The sequence below is a fragment of the Acartia tonsa genome, chromosome 4 (genome assembly GCF_053477335.1).
Source record: "Acartia tonsa isolate MP-2025a chromosome 4, ASM5347733v1, whole genome shotgun sequence".
NCBI classification, from domain to species: domain Eukaryota; kingdom Metazoa; phylum Arthropoda; class Copepoda; order Calanoida; family Acartiidae; genus Acartia; species Acartia tonsa.
In genome coordinates, this window is record NC_137263.1 from 21451978 (window position 1) to 21465933 (window position 13956).

The window sequence follows — 13956 nt, forward strand, 5'->3', positions numbered from 1 at the left end:
AACAATATAGGTTCAGCGGTTAGCGAGATCCTTCGGGACAGACAAAAAACGCTTACTACTTTATATAATAGGAGGATTATGCGATAAATAACTATTCCTCTTTAATGATTAATTTGATTAAATATTAAAAAATCTTTTTTTGACTACTAGCGGCCATGTATTTGAAGGGGGCTAGAAAAATCAGTTCAATAGTTATTGAAATATTAAGCTTCAGACAAAAAACCTTACTATTTTAAAATACTAGCGGCTACGCCCCTAGAAGCCTCTAGGGGTACTTAAGGTAGGGGAGGGGGAAAAGTCGACCTCATCCCATTTCAAATTTGAGTTTCAAAAGAGTAAACCAAATATTTTTGGGGGGGAGGGGGGTGAAGACACCCTCCCCAAAAATAGTTTGAACCTTCCCAGGACCTATAAGAAGCTTCACTGTAAAGGAGAACAATATCGGTTCAGCGGTTAGCAAGATCCTTCGGGACAGACAAAAGACGCTTACTACTTTATATAATAGGATGTATGTAAAGTAAGTTTCTAAAGAAACAAAATTGTTTTTAAAAGAAATAGATTTATTCTCTTCATTATATCGATAATAATCTCATAGGAAATCCAGATTAAGGCAGACAATATTGTATTTCTATATGCATATTTACAATTGACAGCTTAGCATACATCTTATATAGTTTTTTAGTGATATTTTTGAGCTTCGCATAAAATCATCAAGGGATATTTCATCAGAAGAATAACTATTTTTTCTCTAATAAATTTTTGTTTTATTGCTAAAGGGATAGTTTCACGAAGTGCATTTAAAAAAAAATAGTGAACTGTAAGTTTTTTCTATTTTAAATAACGTATTAGTGCATAATATAAAGTTATTGATTAAAATTAAAAGATTTGACCAGGGATTTTCCTTAAAAAATGAGTTTTTCATTTTTATTTTCAACTTCGTTACATGTTATATATGGCAAAAACTTTATTGTCATAAATACAACTTTAGATAGCATTTACTAGTTAATATAACTTCAAACTTTTTATACAACAAAATATACATAACAACAAAGAATAACCAATAAAATATTTAGTATAGTACTTAGAGTAGTGATCTTTTTATATGTCTTAGTAGAATATATTAGGCATTGGATAGATATGATTGTGATAAAGAATTTTAATATTGACCTGACCGAACTTTTTTTATTTGACAATATCTAAAAAAGTTAGTATTTTGCAACATAAATTACATGAGAATGGTCTTTTTATATATATATATATTATATGTAGTATGGTTAGTTGGTATTTCCGCGTGAGATAATGTGTATATTGTAAGTAAACCAGACGGTTTTCTTTATTTTTTAAAAAAGAATCTATAGAAAACCTATCCTATAATGAACCGGACGTTATTTTTTATGTTTTTTAAGTAACTTGTCCCAAGGGGAACCCCTGTTTAATTTTTTTATAACTCTTGTGAAATATGTGGAAAAAGATTCTCTCATATTGGTGTTTTGGCTATACATATTTGGAAAAAAATAGACCATTCTCATGTAATTTATGTGGCAAATCACTTTAACATTTTTAGATATTGTTAAATAAAAAAAGTTTGGTCTGGTCAATGTTAAAAATTCTTAACATATAATCATATCTATCCAATGCCTAATATATTCTACTAAGACATATAAAAGTTCACTACTCTAAGTACCTTAACTCTTTAAATACACTTCGTAGAACAATCCCTTTATTGCAGGGACTTAAAAGGATAAGACAATGACCGATAAATTGATGTACATCCACAATGCTAATACACAAAATTACCCCTTATGTAGATTAAAATTGTGGTTGAAACGTTTCAACACTCAACTTAATTAAACTACCTATCAAAATTCAATCAAAAATCCCCAAAGATGTTAAGCCAACCAACAAGAACACATTATTATAAAACTTTTGGGACTAGTGTAATAAACAGCCGATTGTCCCCATTATCTCTCTGAATTTCAGAAGTATAAAAATTTCCCAAAGTAGTTGGTCAAGACTTTTGAATATTAATTGTTTTCATTTAAGTTTAATTTTAGCAGATATTAAAATAAATTCATACAATCTCCGGGGATAAGTAATGTTTTCTCAAATATAAAAGTTTTGATTTAAATTATAAAAGAATAAAGAAAATATATTTTCCAGTACGGCTTTGAAACAGATTAATATCCGCTGGTTTCAAGCCACACTGAAAAATCATGTATAGCATAGTATTACACAATTTTCCACAAATATTTAAATAAAAATAATAAAATTAATAGCAGTTTTTTAGCTGGGTTTTCGTCCCATCGGGGCTAACAAAACTTATCTTAATCTTATTTTTTTCATTTTAATATCCGCGGAATACAATGCGATAGATAGCTATTAAACTCTTGAATGTTTTAGGCATTTGAAATATCTCTTAAACGTCTCTTTTACCAGTTCATGTACTCTAATAAAGTGAATCTTGTAGCTGGCTAAAATAACGATCCTCCAATACACCCCCTTTACGTAAACCTTGCCTCTCATAGTGGATGAATGAACTGACCAATAAATTATGTCAATGTCCACAACCTAAATTGTCGAAATTTTTTCCCCTGTACTAATATCCAGCTTATACCAATAACGAAATTAATTCGGAAAAAATCATGAAACCTATACTTGTTTTTCAGCTGTCGTTGGGGGTAAACACATCGTAAAATTGACAACCTCTCCATTTGCCCCAAAATGTTTTTTAGATTTATTTTGCTTGTTGGTTATACCTTATTCCTGACTAATATCCATGTATATTCTATACACATTGCACTAACCCTTTAAGTCTATCCCCAAGTAAAATTAAATGTTTTGGTTTACTCTTCTTTTTTCTTATTATTTGTCCCTGTCTAAAATTAATGTTGCAACTACTAGAAGATGAGTAGATCGTTAATTTGATTATTCTAGGAGGGGTCACTTAATATATACAGCTTTCTCAGGGATCTAAACGGATAAGACACTGGCCGATAAATTGATGTACGTACATCCCTATATATATTACACATATTTACCCTCCTGTAGAATACACTTAGTGATTGAAACGTTTTTCACTCTACTTCATGAACCATCTAATCAAAATTCAATATTATTTCCCAAAGTTAATTAAGCCAACAAATGAGAAAACGTTATTTTGCCATCCTTGTTTTCATAATCATTCTCAAATAAAAAGATTTATCACAGAGTTGAATTATTTAAATAATATAAAATGATTCTCTATTGTGTTTCACATGCAGGAATTAAGGGAAAGGCATCTTTTAAAAAATTACAACTGTTGGGAGCTGTAACCCTCCTTCTAGACCTAAACATCTCCTAACCTATAGGAGCATCACAAGCACATTTCCTCTTCTTGAAATAAAACTAGCGGCTGTGCCCCTAGCATCTAGGCCTCTGTTTTCGAAGTTGTAGGGAAAGTGCTGAAATATAGCCTAAAACCTCCCCTAATACCTAAATGTAAAAATAATATAGCCTAAGACAATCAACGGATATAAATGATGCTTCCCAAAGTTGAGAATTTCAATAGTTTAGAAGATTATGAAATCTTGAGCTTCAGACGAAAATCCTTTATACAAAAAAAATATAATTGCCACATATAACTGAATTAATTAGTGGCAAAATATTTTTCCTCAGATGCCAGTTCATAAATTGATGACTATATGAAGATTAAAATGACAGATTATCAAAAAATCTATTTGTATCTTTCTATAGTGGAAATTATAAAAAAAATGTCTAGATTACTTATGATAATATAGTACAATAAAATATTTGGAAACGCCTGTTATTGTTACATTATAATTTACTTTATTACGTTAGATAATAGTATTAAAATTATTATCTTTTCATGACATTGATGTTTTTATCTGTCAAAATGTAAATCTTTAAATTATTGATGGTATTTTAGAATAAAGATTAAATAGATTAATTTCAATTGTAACTTTTAAATGTTTTTTTTTGTTGTTGTAAAGAATAGGATTTTAAATCAGGTAGGGAGGGGACATTGGGATGTTTATTACACTAGTCCCCAAAGTTTTATAATAACGTTTTCTTATCCGTTGGCTTAACAACTTTAGGGACTTTTATTGAATTTTGATTGGTTGGTTTATTACGTGTCCAAACGTTTCCAAAATTAATTGTAATCTAAAGAACAGGCAATTTTGTGTATCATTATTAGGGATGTACATCAATTTTTCGGTCATTTTCTTTCTCTGCCTTAGTTAGGAACCAACCGAAATATTGGCTTAATGAAATAGAAGACTTTAAGAGCAGCTACGCTACCAAGAAATAAACAAAAGCTGAGGAATTTATATTCGTAACTGTAATCAGGATTAACCAAATGGTCGCTCACATGCCAAAAACTTTTGTTTAAAAAAGTTTGATCCCCATTGTTGGGTTGAAAGCCTTGGTGGGATTAGGTGTTTTAAATTAGGTTAAATTCTTTAATTCAATTTGACTTTTAGCACCTGCATTCACAATTTATTGTCCGTTTTGTAAATGTTTTAAATATTATTTTTATTCATAAAGAATTAAGAATATAATGATTTTCTTCGGACAATTATTCAATTTGTATCTAAAAATAAAATTTTTTCTCGAGGATTTTTTGACTGGTGAAAAAAAAATAAGTTGCAAAACAATTTAATACTGTGCTTTATATCCTGATATAAAGTAGAATATTCTTTTGTCAACTTTAATAACCACTTAACAGAGAAGCTTTACTTGGTCCCTGCTTAAGGTTATTCTATTTTTAAATTTAAGTAGTTTTATAGTTTTTCAACATTTTCCTGCCCTATTCTCCTCCCTTCAGAGCTATTTGATTCTAGAGGTGCAGCTGCTAGTAGACAATATAGACTAAATCTGTAAATTTTCTAAATAAATTAAAATCAAAATTTTAAAAAAATCAGCTTAACAATATTTCAAATCCTCCAATGGATGTAGAATATACGTGGATATTATGACATGGAAAAAAATTGTCTTCAATTTAGCGTGCTAACATGGAATTCGTTTATTCATCAGTTTGTTCATCCAGTAGAAGAGGATGGGATGGGGTAAAGGTAGTGGAACGGGGGAATCGTTATTCAAGCCCGCTGCATGTTTCACCTCATTAGAGAACATAAAAGTTTGGTATAAGATCCAAGTAATAAAATATCAATTAGCCCCACCTGACCCATTTAGTCAGAAGATTAGTTACAAAAATATTTGCGACTGCCGCTGAGTTCGAGGTTAAGCCAGAGGAACACGTCACAACAAATTTTGCAACATTTTCTTATTTTCGCAAATTGTACAAATATTTTGGCCAAATTTGATCGTAAGAACAAATTGGTAATTGCGAGCAGTTTAACCTTGTTGTAAAATTAAGGCAAGGTTTTAGACAACACTTTATAAAAATGGTATGACAGTGCCCTAAAGGCCTAAAATGGCTACCCCTAAAAAATTCCTTTAAAAATGGATATATTATCATCTTACACCAGATTTTCATGTACTTTAATAAAGTGAAGCACGCAGCGATAACCCCCATCCCCTCCCCTACTACATGATCAACGAACGATCATTTTTTCCCTATCATAATATCCACTTATATTCTATCCATTCCTAGAATTTTAATCTTACACTATTGTAAATTTATTAATTGTGAAAAATAACATTTAATTTTTTAGATGATTTTTTGAAAATGCAGGTATTTTTTGATTATTTATCAGAAATGATTTAGTAATTTATTTCTAATTTTAAATAAAAGACTTTAAAAAGATTATTTGGCCCCAATTTAAAGATATTGATAAAATAATCAAACTCTATGAAAACATTATAGATACAAAAGGCAGTAATCCGAAAAATGGTAATGTTAACATTTTTTCCAATATAAGACCTGATATATTTTTATATAAAAAAATAGATCTTTGATATTAAAATCCTCATTATACAACCAAAATCTAGTTTGATCTAAAATTTTAATGAAGAAATCTTATTGCATCAACAGATTGCAATAGACATTTAAAATTAGCAATTCATTTCAAGTTATTTTTAGTATTGTACCTACTTGATAAGTAGGGTATTTCCGTACGTATTCTTTGCATCCCAACGTAGGGGGTGGGGGTTGAGGGGAAATAGGGCTGTTTACTTAACAAGTCTCCAAAGTTTTAGTTAACGTTTTCTTATTTGTTGGATTTTTATTTAATCCTGATTGGTCGGTTCATTAAGTTGAGTGTCTTAACGTTTTAACTACTTATTGCAATCTCCAAAAAGTTTAATTTTGTGAATCATCATTAGAGATGCACATTAATTTATCGGTAATTATTTCATCACTTTAGATCCAAGATCCCAAGTTCATATGCAGACATTGGATATGATAAAATGAGACATCGGAGAGCAACATTTTTTACTGATTTGTAGACAATACCTTCCAATTATGCAATTTTTGTCTTACAGAATATAAATTTGTTAGATTGTTCAAAAATATATCTTTTTGGTAATATTTTTGGAATGTATTAAAAATAATTCTTCATTTTACTTTATTGTAATTCATTATTCTTTTTTTAAAATTTAAAAAAGTTACTTATGGACATATTAGTCCTTGTTTTTTTTATTTGAACAAATAATTTTTATTAAATGTAATGAAAGTAGAGAAATGTGACTCAAGATATTGCAAGATCTGTCAAAAAAATTTTATAAAAAAAGTTGGGTAAAATCCTTTATTTAGCCAGTGAATCACAACATCAGTAACCCCCCTCCCTCTTTCTGCAATAATTACTTCAAAATTGAACCTATCAATTGCGGATTGCTTCACAAAATTCTAAAATTAAATTGTTTATGTATGTTGGTTTTGAGAGGGGGTGGTCAACTCGAAAACAAATAATGCTGCAAAAAATTGCAATTCTTTACTTTTCATATCTTTCTGTCATGTAGAAAATAATTTATAATTTTCATTTCGGTTTATTTTTATAGATAACTATTTGAAGCTTGGTAAAGAAAAAAGAATTTTGAAATAGTTATTTATCGCATCGATTTATAAACAGCTTTACTAGGATATTAAATTAAAAAATTAGTTTTATTTGCACGGAGGTTATGAAGGCCCGAGTTAACAAAACTGATATTAATCTTATGATTCTTACTTTAAAATTCGTGGAAAATTGTCTGTAATACGATGCTATACATGATTTTTCAGTATGACTGTGTATTGGTCTCAATTCAGCGGATAATGATAGGTTTCGAAGTCAAACTTTTAAAAAAAAATTATTTCTTTATAATTGAAAAGAATATATATTGTTTTTCAAAGTAATTTGTTATTGTTGTGTAGTTTAGCTCTTTTAAGTAATACAATTAAAGAGGACTGGTCATGATTATAAATGTTTCACTTGCAAATAAATCATATTTTGATTCTTTTAAAAGAAAAAAATAGTTTCCTAGAACCTAATTTTTAGGCAAATCAAAGAAAAATTATTCTTCAATATTTTAATATCTATATATTTAGATTTTCACTAACCCAAGAAAATACATTTTAGTTCAACCGTAAATGTTTAAATGAAAAAAAATGAAGTTAGTATGATTAGTCAATCACTATGAGAACACAAAAATTAGTCACAAGATCACATCCATGCAAACAACACAGCATTTTCACCAAAAATAAAATTTATGAAACGTATTCAATATTTGTCATAATGTGAAAATTATTTTTAGGATTAAGTCACTAACTAATTTAAACGTAAAAGATTAGCTTTTAGAATAGAAGTAAAAAATGAAAACAGAAAAAAAGGTAGAATTTGCCTACCCTGTGTGTAACTGATCAATCCTGAGTTCCGACTGACGAAACTTTGGGTACCGATATAGGTATCCCTGTGTGGGTTACCTAACCTATGTATAATATATGTATACACAACACATATACACACAAGAGAACCAACACGACATCGTCAAAATTGACGCAACTGCCCCGAGATTTCAGGGCTCAATTGTATCGGAAAATCAAGGCGTAAAGGCCCGAAAGAAAAAAATACGATGTGGAAGTGGGGGGGGGGGGGGAGAGAGTATGGGGCCTATAGGCCTGAATAGTTGGGTATATAGTTATAAAAATGTTGACGGGCGGACTGCATTCAACCTTATTTGTTTTAGTTTCCCTAATATGTAGCTATATACTATTATAAAAAGTTTTTTTTTAAGCAATAACTACTAAACCGATTCGGTTCTCTATTTTAGGTAAGCCCAACAAATGCGTGTGACTGTTTTAGGCTATTTTATTTCTAGATTTAAGTCTTAAAATGGTTTTAAGATATTTTTCTATCCCCATCTCTGTTCCTTCTAAGACAGAGCCCCTAGAAGCTAGGGGCGTAGCCACTAGTATTTTATAAAGTAGCAAGATTTTAATGTTTGTCTATTAAGATCTCACTAACGATTGATTAATTTTAATCTACATAGAAAGGAAAGCTTCACATAAGAACAATTTCGGCAATTTATATAAAATATGAAAAAATACCATATTTTATGTCAACTTAAAATACAGCCTCTCAGCCAGTTAATTCCATTCAGTAGGTCTATCTTTTATAAATTTTCTGAACAAATAAACTAAAGCATTAGAATAAGTTTCTTTATACTTCAGCTTATTATTCAGATATCTGTTCAAATATAATTTAAGTATATAAAAAGCCGCCCATCAATCTTTAATGTTACTTGGCATAGCAAGAGAGAGAGAAGGAAAGGAAATAAAAGATGATAGCTTAGGAAACAATTTACCCCTCCCCCCCACTTTATTGGGAGGCATATAAATCATGCATCAAGGATAATAGAGGGGGTAATGGGGTAGGTAATAATTGGGGGGAAGTGCAAAAAGGAAAACTGTAGTTGGTGAAAATCGCGGCAATTAAGAAAACTTACAACACCATTATTTTGTAAACATGAATAAATTCTCAACATTACACTATGTTTCTTTGAAGTGAAGCTTTTTTATTTAGCGTCGGTCCGTCTCTTTTTAATTGATCTTTAGGATTGGTGATTTTTAGAAAGATTTGGCATTTTTGTGTAATTAAGTCTTAAAATGTAAATACATTAATCCATTTTGTTATTTGGCAATTTTGAGACACAATTGTATTAAAATTTAGTATAAATTTCTAAATAATATTTTGTTTCTTTTTCATTCTTTATTTTTAAATGTCCGTTTGTCTAACTAGCTGATTTGTTAAGCATCGCTATCATGAATGTTGTCATCCTTGTTCAAGGGTTATGTTAGTTCCAAATAAATAGGAAAAATATTCTGGAAACTAGACTGAAAACATCTTTTAAAGAAAACGGGCTTAATAATCATTGACTGCGACTGTTGGGCAGGTCAGACGAACGAACAGACACACTCTAATTGTAGATGTGTTGCATTACTAAACAATTTTTGAACTAATTTTAACTAAAAATAAAAGAATAAAAACGCGCTAAATAAATGTTGATTACGTAGATTTTTTTCATGAAGCATGACAATACAAAAGTGAAAAGATTTTACACATAAAAAACCAAATCTGTTATATAATCTGTCATCCTAGATAATAAAATTAATATTTTTATTATGTGTCCATTAGGATCTAAGCTAAAATTATTAAGGAAATTGTAATGCGAGAAAAATTTTCTAATTGGCTAAAAGTCTTAAACTTTTAAGTTCGTCTTAATAGAAGTTGGCCAGTACCCAATAAAACCTAACCTTACCTGACTTAAAATAATAAACAAACTAACAACCCCCCCCCCCTCTTTTAAATTGATTTCGTTCTCAATTTTTGGGGAGCTTTACGAAGGTCCCAGAAAGGTCTTAGTCTATTTTGTTTAAAGATATAAGTCTTGAGATAATTTCATGCTTTTTTTTGCAACCAACCATTTAAATACAGAGCCACTGAATGCTAAGGGTAGACCTATTGTTGATCACAAAACGGATTTAATATAATTTTCATTTACCTGAAATTAACTCCCGCAGGACTTCTAACCCCCAAATGGACCCTACTAAGGTGGCTCTTTTGGATAACAATCAACCAAACCTAAAAAAGAGAAAAAATATCACTATTTATAACTATTGGGGGGGGGGGGGACCACTATCCTCCCAAGAGAAATCACAAAAAATCGAAATTTTTTTCACCTATAGAGACTTCTACGCAACATAGCTAGGTATCGTTTCTAGGCTTCTAGGGGGCTTACCCGCAAGTTATATATTCATATAATATTTCTGTATATGTGTCCAAACCTATTTTAGTAATTTTTCTTCAACAATTATTTTTAATACATAATAGTCAAATTTAAAAAAAAATTAAATGTCTTTGAATTTAATAAAATAATTGACGTTTAAAAACTAAAATAGGCAGTAGAGGGTCGACCTCTCTATCGCGCCCTCCATCAAGTGCCCCTAGAGGCTGTAATAAATGATAAACTAGCATTATGCCTACAGTTTTGTGTTTATATGATAACAGCAAAAAAAGTTTGACGGTGATTATTCTGTAGTAGTTTTAAAGACATACTGACTGACCACTACAAAATATAAAGCAAAAACTGTCAGATGAAATTCTTAAAGTTTTTGCTTTAATTCCTTTAATCTTTGATACCATTGGGTGGGTATTCGATTCCGCATATTATTACAAAAGCAAGTGTATCTTAATACAGAGATCTAAAGTGATAAGACAATGGTCGATAAATTGATGTACATCCCAAATGATGATACACAAAATTACCCCTTCTGTAGATAAAAATTAGTGGTTGAAACGTTTGATGACTCAACCTATTAAACCAACCAATTAAAATTTACTGAAGTCCCCAAAGTTGTTAAGCCAACAAAAAAGACTATAGTAATAAACAGCCAATTGCCCCTGGTTATTATGACTGCGCTGAAGACTGGCTAATTTGATATACTGGCGGAATGGAAGACCCACCAATATCAAGATTTATAATGTTTATAATGTTATGTTGCATACAATTTTTAATATTATTGAAGTGGCTTAGAATTAAAATGTTGAATAAGGACAATTTTGTTTATAAGCGGATCAGCAGTAACAATATAATATATACATAAGAACAGTAAAGTAGCAAACAGTAAAAATGTAAGAATTTTCATGAGGAGATTTTTTTCAGGAGGGTGGTGTTACCCTTCTTCAAAATAGTTATAAACCTTCCTGGGACCTATTAGAAGCTACACTATAAATGAGAACCATATCGGTTTAGCGGTTAGCAAAATCCTTCGGTACACACACACACACACACACACAAACATAAACAGACACACATCCTTTTACTGTTATATAAGCATTCTTTCTAGTCTAAAACTTTGTATAGTACCTTGAAAGTTAAATGTATGATGAATTACTATACTTTTTAAACTAGAGTTGCCATTTTGCCATATAGGATTGTTTAGGGGATATACAATTTAAACAAGATTAATATGCAAAAAGGGTTAGAATTTTTGTTATGAAACCTTTTATGATATTTGTTATTTGTTGCATCGTATTATTGGAAACTTTCCGTGGATATCAAAATTAAAAATTATAAGATTAAAACCAGTTTTGTCAGTCCTGTTGGGCCGATTAATTTTTTGATTTTTATTTTAATATTTATGGAAAATTATCTATAATTCGATGCTATACACAATTTTTAAGTTAAAGTTAGTTCTATAGTTTAAAAAGAATCTATGATTTGGCCCTTCACAGATTTTACGGCTTTTTGGTGGAGTTATAAGCCATCCCCCCTCAGCCTATGAAAAAATGGCCCTAGTGCAAAAAAAATCATTTCCGCTTATTTAAAAAAAAAAATTTTATAAGGCTAGAAGGTGGAAGGTGTGGGGGGGGTTTTTTTTATCTCCCCTCTTATAATCTTAACAAAATTAAACGCAGCTTTAACCGAACAAAAAAGCATGGAATCCCAACTATCTAAAAGGAATGTTCGGGTTTAAAACACACAATACAATATGACCAAACCATTTTACAATAGAAAAACTTTACTATTGATTTTCTATACGATAGTGGTGGCAAAAATTAAAAGCTTTTAATAATCGGTATTTTTAAAAGACAAATCTTTTCTTAAAGTCTTGTGTGCTAAATGTTTTTCTCTGATAAGAGAGAGAGAGTGGACAATAAAATGTTTATTACACTTTTAATTAATTCTAATTGATTGGTTTGAGTGTCCAAACGTTTCAACCACTGATTGTAATCTACAGAAAGGGTAATTTTGTGCATCATTATTGTGGATGTACATTAATTTATCGGCCATTGTCTTATCCCTTTAGATTCTTGTCCTTTGATGATTTTTTATGCAATCGTTACTTTATAATGCAAAATTAAGCTTATTTTTTAAAAAGAAATAATTTGGAATAGATAAGAATAAAAGAAATTTGGGATGGGGCAGGGACGTCCAAGCTTTTTTTTTTTGGGGGGGGGGTAAATACCCCTTCCTAAATGGTTGGGGGTGCCTACGGTAAATTTTAAATAGGGGGGGGGATAAAATGAAAAAAAAATTGGGGGGGGGATAATCTCCACTTTACCCCCCCCCCTTGGACGTTTATGGGATGGGGTACAACTGCCAATTCCTAGGAAATCCCCTAAACTAGAGCAATATCCCAGGGATTGAAGACGGGACTGTAATTGTATATTATGCTGGTACCCAAAGTTTTCTAAACAAGTTTTCTTATTCGTTGTATTTTAAACTTTTGGTACTTAATTAAATCTTGATCGGTCAGTGTTCAAACTTCTAAACCAATCATTTCTTTCTACAGTAGGTGTGTTTTGGTTTATCATCAGTAGAGATGTTCATCTACTTATAGTCCATTGTATATAAACCTTAAGATCACTTATAGGAAACTATAATAATAATTGTCTAATATTGGCGCACTGACAATATGGATGTAGAATATTCGTGGATATTATAACAGGGGAATTTTTTGTCAATTTAGATTGCTATTTCCCTTGTCATTTATTGATCAGTTTGAGTGGAGGGGATGGGATAAATGAGGGGGGGATGGTGGGGATCGTTATTATAGCCCGCTACAACTTACACTTTATTAGAGTACATGATATTCTGGTGTATGATCCAAGTAATAATAAATTCATTACTGGCAAATAGAAGTTATATAGGAGCTATGCTATTGAAAACAATAAGATCAGATCAAGAATGAAGGATAATTGTAAGGAAAGCAGGGTGCTTAAGGAAAAAGACAATGACCGATAAATTGATATACATTCCCAATGATGATAAACAAAATTACCCCTCTGTAGACTAAAATTAGCGTCTTAAACGTTTAGGCACTAAACTTAACGCACCATCCAATCAAAAATCAACAAATGTCCCCAAAGTTGTTGAGCAAACGAATAACTTTTAAAACTTTGGGGACTAGTGTACTAAACATGCATATGTCCTCTCCTTCCCTGAAAGGAAAGGGTCAAATATAAATTTCTGACCCAATACGACCTACAGAGACCTGCTCATGATTGAAAACATAAATGATTATTGATCTAAACAAAATTGATTGTTTTTAAAAGCGAAGCTTTTCTTTAATTAAGGTAGGTCAGTCCGTCCAAAATGGTAAACTCTTATTACAAATTTAGTCATGTTAGAATCGTTCATTCGATTTTAAACTTTGGAAACCGATTCCTATAACAGTTGGGTAAAATGTAGTAAGCTTAGCAGCTCAACAACCTATTCTAGAGTGAAGTACGTTAATTTAAAACATGCTGATTTTTAACTTTTTGACACCATTTTTTATGTGTTGTAATTATCATAATCAACTGTTTTTTAGAATAATTATTCCTTTAACAACAAGGTAAAAAGTTACATTTGAATCATCTCTTTAATTAAGTAATAAACAGATATTAAAAAGTATCTTGTATTATTCCAGTAACTGGAGATAGATTTAAACTTAGTTTTTGTTTAGACTTTAAGATATTGTTAAATGCGTTGTCACTTTATTTTCGTTTGTTGAGCTTTGCTTTTCTGGATGAA

General features: G+C 30.5%; 1 protein-coding gene across 4 annotated transcripts in view; it reads right to left on the reverse strand.

Moving 5' to 3' along the window:
- Positions 1-13956, reverse strand: part of LOC145316426 (uncharacterized) — a 79452-nt gene that overhangs the window by 50245 nt on the left and 15251 nt on the right. For 2 of the 4 annotated variants that reach the window (XM_080156897.1, XM_080156894.1), the window contains exon 1: positions 7784-7922. The exons of 1 other annotated variant lie outside the window; for it this stretch is intronic. The gene's annotated coding sequence lies outside the window, so the exon portion shown is untranslated. Of the gene's footprint in view, positions 1-7783; positions 7923-9939; positions 10020-13956 lie in introns of those variants that run through there. One more of the 4 variants, XM_080156895.1, reaches the window with a different exon arrangement.